A 12,590-nucleotide genomic window follows, 5' to 3' on the forward strand; every position below is an offset into this window, starting at 1 on the left:
TGGCAGGTACTCTTTACTAAGACATCTGGGGTCTATTAGACCCTAGATGTCTCCTCTGTCTTAAAAGCTTTGGATCATACCAAGATGGGTATGATCCAATGCTTTTTACAAACCGCTAACGGTTTGTTTACAACCGATGAAACAAGAAGTGACTAAATACTTGTTGCTTCTGGTTTCTTAGACCATCAAGATAATTAGGGCCATTCTGGTCCCTGATTAGCTCTATGGTCAGCTGGCGGAACTTCCTGGTGCAATCCCAAGTTCCCTGGTGGCACGGAAGAGCCCTGGAAGGCAGTGGAAGGTGGCTTGGAAAAGCAATTCAGAAGAGCTCAATCAACTCTAAAAAACAATACTAGATGATGTCTGCAGCTGCACTGAAAGTTGGCAAGTGGTTAAATCTCTTTTCTTTTTCACAAGTTTAAAATCATGGCAATGAACTTGGGACAACGTTATCAGCAGCAGTAGAAACAGTAAAAAGTGTATTATTATCTTACCTGGCAACCCATGTACAGTTAGCTGCCTATCAGTAAAGTGAAGGCAAACCCATAGTTGTTCGGATCAGAATCAGGAAGGGGTCTGGATGGTCATGCGTCCGTAATGTGGTACAAGAAACACATGCTGTATGTGAAAAAAGAGAAATTACACTTGTTAAGGGTATTTCTGAAGGAAATGTTCTTAAAGTGGAGTTCCACCCAAAACTGGAACTTATGCTTATCTGCTTCCTTCCCAGCTCCGGTGCCACATTTGGCACCTTTCATGGGGGAGGGGGGAATGGGTACCTATTTTTGACATATACCCTCCCCCACGTCCTAGAGACTGCGCTGGGGCCTTGAAAGTTTGGCCCCCCCTCCTCCTTCCTCTGCCACTAGGCCAGTAAGAAAGTGCAGCTCTCTTCGCACATGCGCAGTAGGGAACTGACTGTGAAGCCGAAGATCGGCTGGGGTGCTGACATCACAGGCTCCCTGGACAGGTGGGTGTCCATATATTAAAAGTCAGCCACTACAGTATTTGTAGCCGCTGACTTTTAATTTTTTTTTTCCTCCAGGCAGAACTCGTCTTTAATCAACAAAACAAGCTCTCAATAACTTCTCCACTTACTTAAAACAATCAACTTTACTAGGCAATAGTATAACTGGAAGAAAAGAGTGACAGATATAATACACATACGTAATAATTCCAAGTAAACCTTCCTTGGCAGATTGGACAGGTTCTCTTCTACAGCAGCTCTCTTCCCATGCACCTGTTGAGAAATCTGTGGAAGGAGGGTAGTGTGGTTGCCTCTGCTCCTCATATGAGTTCATGTAAGCAGACCTTGCATGTAGGATGCTCCTCCCTCAGCCAATCACTGGCAGGGGGTCACCGGACGTTCCCCAGTTCTAGGTTGTTCCGGTTGACTGGAGAGCAACTGCTTTCCCTCTGGGTGGAATCTGGGTTCTGATACCTTCTAGTCCTCTAGGGCAGCTGATGTTCAGGGTTTCTGCCCCACAGCGGAGCTCTGGATCTTGACCTGCAATAACCATTAAAAAGAGTGATGCCGAGTAAATGGATGTTCCTCCCCCCTTGATCAATTCTAAATGTTATTTCTTTAAATTTCAAGTTTTTTTTTAGAAGTATGAAATCACAGTTGCGATCTTCAGGATTGTCCTTGGGAGCTGTAGAGACAGGAAGAATGTTCCCTTTGTGCACTCTACATAATTCCATAATACAGGCCACACATGTGGCAATGTCTAATGCCACGTCCACACAACCGGACTTTCCGGCAGACTAGGTCTGGGATCAGTCCGTCGGACAATCCGATCATGTGTGGGCTAGTACGATCGTTTTAAAAAAAAAGAAATTCAGACGGACATAGAAATAGAACATGTTTCAAATCTATCCGACGGACTAAATTCCGATGGAGTAAAATTGGGAAAACCATTCATCTGTGTGCTAGACCGACGGACCAAATACGACGCAAGGGCAGCTATTGGCTACTGGCTATTGAACTTCCTCGTTTACGTCATCACGTTCAAAACAAACAGACTTTCGAACAGACTTAGTCTGTTCGTGTGTGGCCAAGTCCGTTCGTTCGGAAAGTCCTTCAGAAAGACCGTTGGACCTAATCTGCCGGAAAGTCCGGTCGAGTGTACGTGGCATTAGAGTTCTGATTTCCATGACAAATACAATCATCGCCCATGTATGAACTCATATACTTATTCTTATATCTATATGGGAGAATGCTAGTTAAAACCTAAATGTGCCAGACATTTCTAGAAAATTGCCATGTGTATAGTCAGCATTTGAGGTAGCAGACTCCACTGATGAACATTATGGAATGACAAACCAAAAGTTTTTCTAGTTTTGTTTTGTCTATAGAGTATGGAAAGCTTAAACCTCTTTTAGGTTTTACTGCTGCCTGGGAAGCCAGTGGGGACATCTCCAATATAAAATTCTGTCACAGGCTCTTATCAAGAGAGCCCAACTATGCCTGCCCATTCTGCCCAACTCCACCATTCATAGAAGTTGTAGCAGGGACGTGCGGTGAAGCCAGTGGCTGGCAATGCACTGGCTAGTATCAAAGCCAGATACACACAGGTTACATACGCCAAAAACGTTAGAGCGAGAGCACTAATTCTAGCACTAGACTTCCTCTGTAACTCTAAACATGTAACGTGTAAAAAAATTTATAGCGTCTATGGAGATTTTTAAGTGCTGAAGTTTGGCGCCATTCCACCACTGTGCGCAATTTTAAAGCTTGACATGCTAGGTATCGATTTACTCAGCGTAACATCATCTTTCATAGTAGTAAAAATCGGGCTAACTTTAGCGGGGTTTTTTTTATTCATGAAACAGTTTCTTTCCAAAAAAAATGCATTTGAAAAATTGCTGCGCAAATACTGTGTAACATAAAAAGTTGCAACGACCACCATTTTATTCCCTAGGGTGTCTGCTAAAACAATATATATATAATGTTTGGGGGTTCTGAGTAATTTAGCAAAGAAATTATGATTTTTACATGTAGGAGAGAAGAGTCAGAATTGGCCTGGTGGCAAAGGTTTAATTGCCAAAAGTAAGTAATATACAAATAAATATTATATATTGTTTTTAAGGTAATTTACTATATTTTCAATAACTGTGCTCAAGCAGGTGGCTAAATGGAGAAATTACTGACGTTTGAAGTTATAGCTTCCAACCAGTAATTTCACAGTAAATAGTGTGGCAGCAGGCAGGTGAAGTCACCTGGTTGTATCCAGGATGGTAAATATGTGTGTCCTAGATTCAGGCTTTATGCAGACTTTTACAATTAGAGGGGAAGAGTTAATGAGCCCAGCTGAAGCAAGTGGGCTCATTAAGGCCTCTACAAAAAACCCCAGCATGCATAGGGAGATGCTCCATCCTGGAACCAGTTTTGTGTTGTATAGACTGGGGAGTGTGTCACCTGTACTGTGCGGTGAGTTAACGCCTGTGTGGCAAAACCTTTACAACAAAGGCAGGGACTGGCACAGCACAAGGCTGTACCCAGTTGTTAGACAGGGAGTCTATGTGTGTAGTTAGAGGTCAAGCTGACCAGGATTTATTTTCTTGTTTTATTTTGTTTGGCTGTTATATGTATCACTGCATGGAGCATAAATAAACCGGATCTTTTGTTTTTTGAACCTACACCGCTGTCTGCTGTGCCTGACTTTGTGTTGTGAACCCATCCAGGGGGTCACACACACCCGCTGCCGAGCTAACCCCTCACAGTTGGTGGAGAATTTTGGCACTTTTTTTTTTTTTTTGTTAAGGCCAGCATGGAGGAGATACTGAGACAGCTGGCTCTAGCAAATGCAAACCAGCAACAAGCAAATGCAAATCAGCAGCAAACAAATGCAGGTTTACAAAAGAGCCTTGCAGCTCAACAACAGAGCCTTGCAGCCCAGCAGCAGACAAATGCAACTTTGCAGCAGAGTTTGGAAAATCAGCAGAAGGCTCACCAGCAGAGTTTGGAAGCTCAGCAACAAGCCCAGCAGCGATCTGAAGCCCGCTTCATAGACCTGTTGCAGAAGCAAGAGCAGAATTTTCAACAGAAAATAGAGACATTAATACAGCAACGTCCGCAGACCAATGAAGCAAGTGGTTACAATAATACCGCATCCTTTGGTGTGAGCCGTTTACTGACAAAAATGACTGGAGAGGATGATCCGGAGGTGTTTTTGACCACATTTGAAAGGACTGCTGAAAGGGAAAAGTGGCCTAAGGAGCAATGGGCTGGACTGGTGGCCCCTCTGTTAACTGGGGAATCGCAGAAAGCTTATTATGACCTAGAGCCTGACCAAGCAAAAGACTATGTGGTGCTAAAAGCAGAAATATTGGCACGGCTGGGTGTCACCCTGGCCGTCCGGGCTCAGCGTGTGCATAACTGGACTTTTCAGGTTGGAAAACCTCCCAGGTCTCAAATGTATGATCTCATTCACCTGAGCAGGAAGTGGCTGCAGCCAGAGACTTTGACTGCACCAAACATTGTGGAACGTGTGGTTATGGATCGTTTCCTGAGAGCTCTTCCTACTGCCATCCAAAAATGGGTAAGCCATGGAGACCCAGAAAATGCAGATAAACTTGTGGATCTGGTTGAGAGGTACTTGGCTACAGAGAACCTGACCACCTCTTCCAGGGACTCACGGACTTTCCCCCCTAAGACCAGATCATCCCCAGTGGCGGGTAAGATGACTCCAAGGGGTGAGGGTGGAGAGAGTGAGAGGGTGGGAGTTCTACCTAAGGTCTGGCGGGAGCAGCCCAGGAAGCCCATGCTGCAAGAGGCAGCGAAAAAGATTATTTGCTACCGCTGCCGGCAAGAGGGACATATTGCAGCCAATTGCCCAGTTGTGGATGAGCCTATGCAATGTGACTTTATAAGGGAGAGACGTCAGTCGCTGTTTGCGACAGTTGCATGCACTGCCATTCGGGGACCTGAGAAACATTTATGTAAAATGTGTATTAATGGTAGACATGTTGATGTGTTGCTAGATTCAGGTAGCCTGGTAACATTGATAAAAGCTGAATTAGTTACTACAGAGGTCTCTGGGAAGAACAGGGTGGCTGTTATTTGTGTGCATGGGGACACCCGAGAGTATCCTGTAACTTCAGTGTTTTTTGAGACCCCCAAAGGTAACCTCTCTCATCAGGTGGGGTTAGTGGCTCACTTACCACATGATGCTATTGTGGGAAGGGATTTTCCAAAATTCTAGGAACTCTGGGATTGTCCTGAGGCCCCCATTGGTGCCCCTATAAACCAGGAAGATGACCAGAATTCCTCTGGGAGTGGTGAGGACTCTCCTGAATTTTCCTTGTCGGTATTGGCGGGGGAAACTCGAGAAACTGGGGAGGAGCCAACATCCTCAGATGAAAACATGCCGTCTGTGGAGTTTTCGGATCTTGAGGTTCACAGGGAAAATTTTGCCACAGAACAGTTAAAAGACCCCACCCTAATAAAGGCACGGGAAAATGGGGTGAAAATAGATGGCGAGTTAGTGAACCCAGATAAGACTTGCCCTTATCCTTACTTCACTATGGAAAGGGACCTGCTATATCGAGTGGCTCAAAGGGCAGAAGAAACCATTGAGCAACTTGTAGTGCCCAAACCTTACAGGAAGTTGGTGTTAGAATTGGCTCATGGACACATTCTGGGAGGTCATCTGGGGACAGAGAAAACCAGAGAGAGGGTACTGCAGAGATTCTATTGGCCTGGGGTCATGAAGGAAATAGAAAAGTATTGTTCCTCCTGCCCTGTGTGTCAGAAGTCGGCACCTTTGCCACATTTCCGTAACCCACTGGTACCTCTTCCTATCATCATTGAGGTCCCCTTTGAGAGGATCGCAATGGATTTGGTAGGTCCGATAATGAAGTCTGCTAGGGGGCATCAGTACATTTTGGTTATATTGGACTATGCCACCCGTTATCCGGAAGCCATTCCTCTCCGAAATACCTCGGCCAAAACCATAGCCAAAGAGCTATCTCTTGTTTTTAGCCGCGTGGGTATTTGTAAGGAACTGCTTACGGACCAAGGTACACCCTTTATGTCCCGGGTTATGAAAGAATTATGCAAGTTGTACAAAGTGAAGCAATTGCGTACATCTGTGTATCACCCCCAAACAGATGGGTTGGTTGAAAGATTCAACAAAACCCTAAAACAAATGTTAAAGAAGGTGGTGGCTAGAGATGGAAAGAATTGGGATTGTCTAATACCCTATCTGATGTTTGCCATTAGGGAGGTACCCCAATCCTCTACGGGTTTCTCACCCTTCGAGTTGCTCTATGGGAGACACCCAAGAGGGCTGCTGGATATCGCCAAGGAAACTTGGGAAAATGAGAGTTCTCCTCACAGGAGTGTGATTGAGCATGTCGCCCTGATGCAAGATAGAATTGCACAGGTAATGCCAATTGTAAAGGAACATTTAACCCAAGCGCAGTTAGCACAGCAGAGAGTGTACAACCGTGGGGCCAAGACCCGTACTTTTTCCCCGGGGGATAGGGTCTTGGTGCTAGTCCCTACGGTTGAAAGCAAATTTCTGGCCAAATGGCAAGGTCCATATGAAGTAATTGAAAAAATGAGTGAGGTGAACTACAGGGTTAGACAGCCAGGAAGGCGAAAGCCGGAGCAGATCTATCACGTCAATCTGCTGAAAGCCTGGAGGGATAGGGAATCCCTAGTCGCAGAGACTTTGTCACAAGTACAGCCTGATTGCTTAGTTCCTGAGGTTGGAATAGCAGACACCTTATCGAAACCCCAACAACAGGAGGTTAAAGAGTTTGTACTTCGTAACAAAGAGATTTTCTCTGAGCTTCCGGGACAAACATCTGGCGTAGAGCATGACATTATCACCCCGCCAGGAGAAAGGGTAAAACTAAAACCTTATAGAATACCAGAGGCCCGACGGGAGGCAATACGTGGGGAGGTTCAAAGGATGCTGGAATTGGGTGTGATAGAGGAGTCCCAGAGTGACTGGTCCAGTCCTATCGTACTAGTGCCCAAACCTGATGGGAGCTGGCGGTTTTGTAACGATTTTAGACAATTAAATAAAGTTACAAAATTTGACACCTACCCCATGCCACGTATAGATGAGTTGATTGACCGGCTGGGAACAGCCCGATATATGACAACTCTTGATCTCACCAAAGGGTATTGGCAAATTCCCCTGGCCGAGTCGGCCAAGGAGAAAACTGCGTTTGTAACCCCAGATGGGGCATTCCAATATAAGAGAATGCCGTTTGGGTTACAGAATGCACCGGCAACATTCCAGCGGAAAATGGATAAGATTCTGAGGCCCCATCAGAAATATGCTGCAGCTTACCTGGATGATGTGATTATCCATAGCACAGACTGGGTCTCACATTTGCCAAAAGTACAAGCAGTCCTAGACTCTATCCGGGAAGCTGGGTTTACGGCCAATCCAAAGAAGTGTACCATTGGACAGGAGGAGGCCAAATATCTTGGGTACACTATTGGGAGGGGGGTGATAAAACCCCAAGTCAATAAAGTCGAGGCCATACAGAGTTGGCCACGTCCCAACAGCAAGAAACAGGTACGAGCCTTTCTGGGAATCGCTGGCTATTATCGACGATTCATTCCCCATTTTGCTTCTCAGGCTGTGCCCCTCACCAACCTGACAAAAGGGAAAGAGTCGGTTATGGTTAAATGGTCCCCAGAGGCTGAGGAAGCATTTCAGTCCTTAAAAACAGCCTTATGTAGCCAGCCAGTGTTGTACTCACCAGACTTCTCTAAGGACTTCGTGGTACAAACTGATGCATCAGACGTTGGGTTAGGAGCAGTGTTATCCCAGGTCTGGAACGGGGAAGAGCACCCAGTCATTTACCTCAGCAGGAAGTTAAAGTCCCATGAGGTAAATTACTCCACGATTGAGAAGGAATGTTTAGCAGTGAAGTGGGCTCTAGATTCCCTTCGGTACTATCTGCTAGGTAGGCACTTTGACCTGGTGACTGATCACGCTCCTTTAAAGTAGATGGCTCAGAACAAGGAGACCAATAGAAGAGTAAATAGGTGGTTCCTAGCCCTACAGGAATTTAACTTTACAGTTAAGCATCGCCCTGGTGTTAAAATGGGGAATGTGGATGCTTTGTCTCAGATACATGCGTGTCTGACTGCTGGTGTTACAACCCCAAGGTTGAAACAAGAGGGGGGGGTATGTGGCAGCAGGCAGGTGAAGTCACCTGGTTGTATCCAGGATGGTAAATATGTGTGTCCTAGATTCAGGCTTTATGCAGACTTTTACAATTAGAGGGGAAGAGTTAATGAGCCCAGCTGAAGCAAGTGGGCTCATTAAGGCCTCTACAAAAAACCCCAGCATGCATAGGGAGATGCTCCATCCTGGAACCAGTTTTGTGTTGTATAGACTGGGGAGTGTGTCACCTGTACTGTGCGGTGAGTTAACGCCTGTGTGGCAAAACCTTTACAACAAAGGCAGGGACTGGCACAGCACAAGGCTGTACCCAGTTGTTAGACAGGGAGTCTATGTGTGTAGTTAGAGGTCAAGCTGACCAGGATTTATTTTCTTGTTTTATTTTGTTTGGCTGTTATATGTATCACTGCATGGAGCATAAATAAACCGGATCTTTTGTTTTTTGAACCTACACCGCTGTCTGCTGTGCCTGACTTTGTGTTGTGAACCCATCCAGGGGGTCACACACACCCGCTGCCGAGCTAACCCCTCACAGTTGGTGGAGAATTTTGGCACTTTTTTTTTTTTTTTGTTAAGGCCAGCATGGAGGAGATACTGAGACAGCTGGCTCTAGCAAATGCAAACCAGCAACAAGCAAATGCAAATCAGCAGCAAACAAATGCAGGTTTACAAAAGAGCCTTGCAGCTCAACAACAGAGCCTTGCAGCCCAGCAGCAGACAAATGCAACTTTGCAGCAGAGTTTGGAAAATCAGCAGAAGGCTCACCAGCAGAGTTTGGAAGCTCAGCAACAAGCCCAGCAGCGATCTGAAGCCCGCTTCATAGACCTGTTGCAGAAGCAAGAGCAGAATTTTCAACAGAAAATAGAGACATTAATACAGCAACGTCCGCAGACCAATGAAGCAAGTGGTTACAATAATACCGCATCCTTTGGTGTGAGCCGTTTACTGACAAAAATGACTGGAGAGAATGATCCCGAGGTGTTTTTGACCACATTTGAAAGGACTGCTGAAAGGGAAAAGTGGCCTAAGGAGCAATGGGCTGGACTGGTGGCCCCTCTGTTAACTGGGGAATCGCAGAAAGCTTATTATGACCTAGAGCCTGACCAAGCAAAAGACTATGTGGTGCTAAAAGCAGAAATATTGGCACGGCTGGGTGTCACCCTGGCCGTCCGGGCTCAGCGTGTGCATAACTGGACTTTTCAGGTTGGAAAACCTCCCAGGTCTCAAATGTATGATCTCATTCACCTGAGCAGGAAGTGGCTGCAGCCAGAGACTTTGACTGCACCAAACATTGTGGAACGTGTGGTTATGGATCGTTTCCTGAGAGCTCTTCCTACTGCCATCCAAAAATGGGTAAGCCATGGAGACCCAGAAAATGCAGATAAACTTGTGGATCTGGTTGAGAGGTACTTGGCTACAGAGAACCTGACCACCTCTTCCAGGGACTCACGGACTTTCCCCCCTAAGACCAGATCATCCCCAGTGGCGGGTAAGATGACTCCAAGGGGTGAGGGTGGAGAGAGTGAGAGGGTGGGAGTTCTACCTAAGGTCTGGCGGGAGCAGCCCAGGAAGCCCATGCTGCAAGAGGCAGCGAAAAAGATTATTTGCTACCGCTGCCGGCAAGAGGGACATATTGCAGCCAATTGCCCAGTTGTGGATGAGCCTATGCAATGTGACTTTATAAGGGAGAGACGTCAGTCGCTGTTTGCGACAGTTGCATGCACTGCCATTCGGGGACCTGAGAAACATTTATGTAAAATGTGTATTAATGGTAGACATGTTGATGTGTTGCTAGATTCAGGTAGCCTGGTAACATTGATAAAAGCTGAATTAGTTACTACAGAGGTCTCTGGGAAGAACAGGGTGGCTGTTATTTGTGTGCATGGGGACACCCGAGAGTATCCTGTAACTTCAGTGTTTTTTGAGACCCCCAAAGGTAACCTCTCTCATCAGGTGGGGTTAGTGGCTCACTTACCACATGATGCTATTGTGGGAAGGGATTTTCCAAAATTCTAGGAACTCTGGGATTGTCCTGAGGCCCCCATTGGTGCCCCTATAAACCAGGAAGATGACCAGAATTCCTCTGGGAGTGGTGAGGACTCTCCTGAATTTTCCTTGTCGGTATTGGCGGGGGAAACTCGAGAAACTGGGGAGGAGCCAACATCCTCAGATGAAAACATGCCGTCTGTGGAGTTTTCGGATCTTGAGGTTCACAGGGAAAATTTTGCCACAGAACAGTTAAAAGACCCCACCCTAATAAAGGCACGGGAAAATGGGGTGAAAATAGATGGCGAGTTAGTGAACCCAGATAAGACTTGCCCTTATCCTTACTTCACTATGGAAAGGGACCTGCTATATCGAGTGGCTCAAAGGGCAGAAGAAACCATTGAGCAACTTGTAGTGCCCAAACCTTACAGGAAGTTGGTGTTAGAATTGGCTCATGGACACATTCTGGGAGGTCATCTGGGGACAGAGAAAACCAGAGAGAGGGTACTGCAGAGATTCTATTGGCCTGGGGTCATGAAGGAAATAGAAAAGTATTGTTCCTCCTGCCCTGTGTGTCAGAAGTCGGCACCTATGCCACATTTCCGTAACCCACTGGTACCTCTTCCTATCATCATTGAGGTCCCCTTTGAGAGGATCGCAATGGATTTGGTAGGTCCGATAATGAAGTCTGCTAGGGGGCATCAGTACATTTTGGTTATATTGGACTATGCCACCCGTTATCCGGAAGCCATTCCTCTCCGAAATACCTCGGCCAAAACCATAGCCAAAGAGCTATCTCTTGTTTTTAGCCGCGTGGGTATTTGTAAGGAACTGCTTACGGACCAAGGTACACCCTTTATGTCCCGGGTTATGAAAGAATTATGCAAGTTGTACAAAGTGAAGCAATTGCGTACATCTGTGTATCACCCCCAAACAGATGGGTTGGTTGAAAGATTCAACAAAACCCTAAAACAAATGTTAAAGAAGGTGGTGGCTAGAGATGGAAAGAATTGGGATTGTCTAATACCCTATCTGATGTTTGCCATTAGGGAGGTACCCCAATCCTCTACGGGTTTCTCACCCTTCGAGTTGCTCTATGGGAGACACCCAAGAGGGCTGCTGGATATCGCCAAGGAAACTTGGGAAAATGAGAGTTCTCCTCACAGGAGTGTGATTGAGCATGTCGCCCTGATGCAAGATAGAATTGCACAGGTAATGCCAATTGTAAAGGAACATTTAACCCAAGCGCAGTTAGCACAGCAGAGAGTGTACAACCGTGGGGCCAAGACCCGTACTTTTTCCCCGGGGGATAGGGTCTTGGTGCTAGTCCCTACGGTTGAAAGCAAATTTCTGGCCAAATGGCAAGGTCCATATGAAGTAATTGAAAAAATGAGTGAGGTGAACTACAGGGTTAGACAGCCAGGAAGGCGAAAGCCGGAGCAGATCTATCACGTCAATCTGCTGAAAGCCTGGAGGGATAGGGAATCCCTAGTCGCAGAGACTTTGTCACAAGTACAGCCTGATTGCTTAGTTCCTGAGGTTGGAATAGCAGACACCTTATCGAAACCCCAACAACAGGAGGTTAAAGAGTTTGTACTTCGTAACAAAGAGATTTTCTCTGAGCTTCCGGGACAAACATCTGGCGTAGAGCATGACATTATCACCCCGCCAGGAGAAAGGGTAAAACTAAAACCTTATAGAATACCAGAGGCCCGACGGGAGGCAATACGTGGGGAGGTTCAAAGGATGCTGGAATTGGGTGTGATAGAGGAGTCCCAGAGTGACTGGTCCAGTCCTATCGTACTAGTGCCCAAACCTGATGGGAGCTGGCGGTTTTGTAACGATTTTAGACAATTAAATAAAGTTACAAAATTTGACACCTACCCCATGCCACGTATAGATGAGTTGATTGACCGGCTGGGAACAGCCCGATATATGACAACTCTTGATCTCACCAAAGGGTATTGGCAAATTCCCCTGGCCGAGTCGGCCAAGGAGAAAACTGCGTTTGTAACCCCAGATGGGGCATTCCAATATAAGAGAATGCCGTTTGGGTTACAGAATGCACCGGCAACATTCCAGCGGAAAATGCATAAGATTCTGAGGCCCCATCAGAAATATGCTGCAGCTTACCTGGATGATGTGATTATCCATAGCACAGACTGGGTCTCACATTTGCCAAAAGTACAAGCAGTCCTAGACTCTATCCGGGAAGCTGGGTTTACGGCCAATCCAAAGAAGTGTACCATTGGACAGGAGGAGGCCAAATATCTTGGGTACACTATTGGGAGGGGGGTGATAAAACCCCAAGTCAATAAAGTCGAGGCCATACAGAGTTGGCCACGTCCCAACAGCAAGAAACAGGTACGAGCCTTTCTGGGAATCGCTGGCTATTATCGACGATTCATTCCCCATTTTGCTTCTCAGGCTGTGCCCCTCACCAACCTGACA

General features: G+C 46.3%; 1 long non-coding RNA gene across 1 annotated transcript in view; it reads right to left on the minus strand.

Moving 5' to 3' along the window:
* LOC143988897 (uncharacterized) overlaps positions 1-12,590 on the minus strand; it is a 79,104-nt gene that overhangs the window by 45,153 nt on the left and 21,361 nt on the right. The window contains exons 3-4 of the long non-coding RNA XR_013276933.1: positions 1,168-1,507; positions 495-618 (exon numbers count right to left, since the gene is read on the minus strand). This is a non-coding gene — a long non-coding RNA (uncharacterized LOC143988897). The remainder of the gene's footprint in view (positions 1-494; positions 619-1,167; positions 1,508-12,590) is intronic.

This window comes from Lithobates pipiens, unplaced genomic scaffold (genome assembly GCF_037356315.1).
Source record: "Lithobates pipiens isolate NorthernLeopardFrog02 unplaced genomic scaffold, aLitPip1_a1.2 Scaffold_18, whole genome shotgun sequence".
Lineage (NCBI taxonomy): Eukaryota > Metazoa > Chordata > Amphibia > Anura > Ranidae > Lithobates > Lithobates pipiens.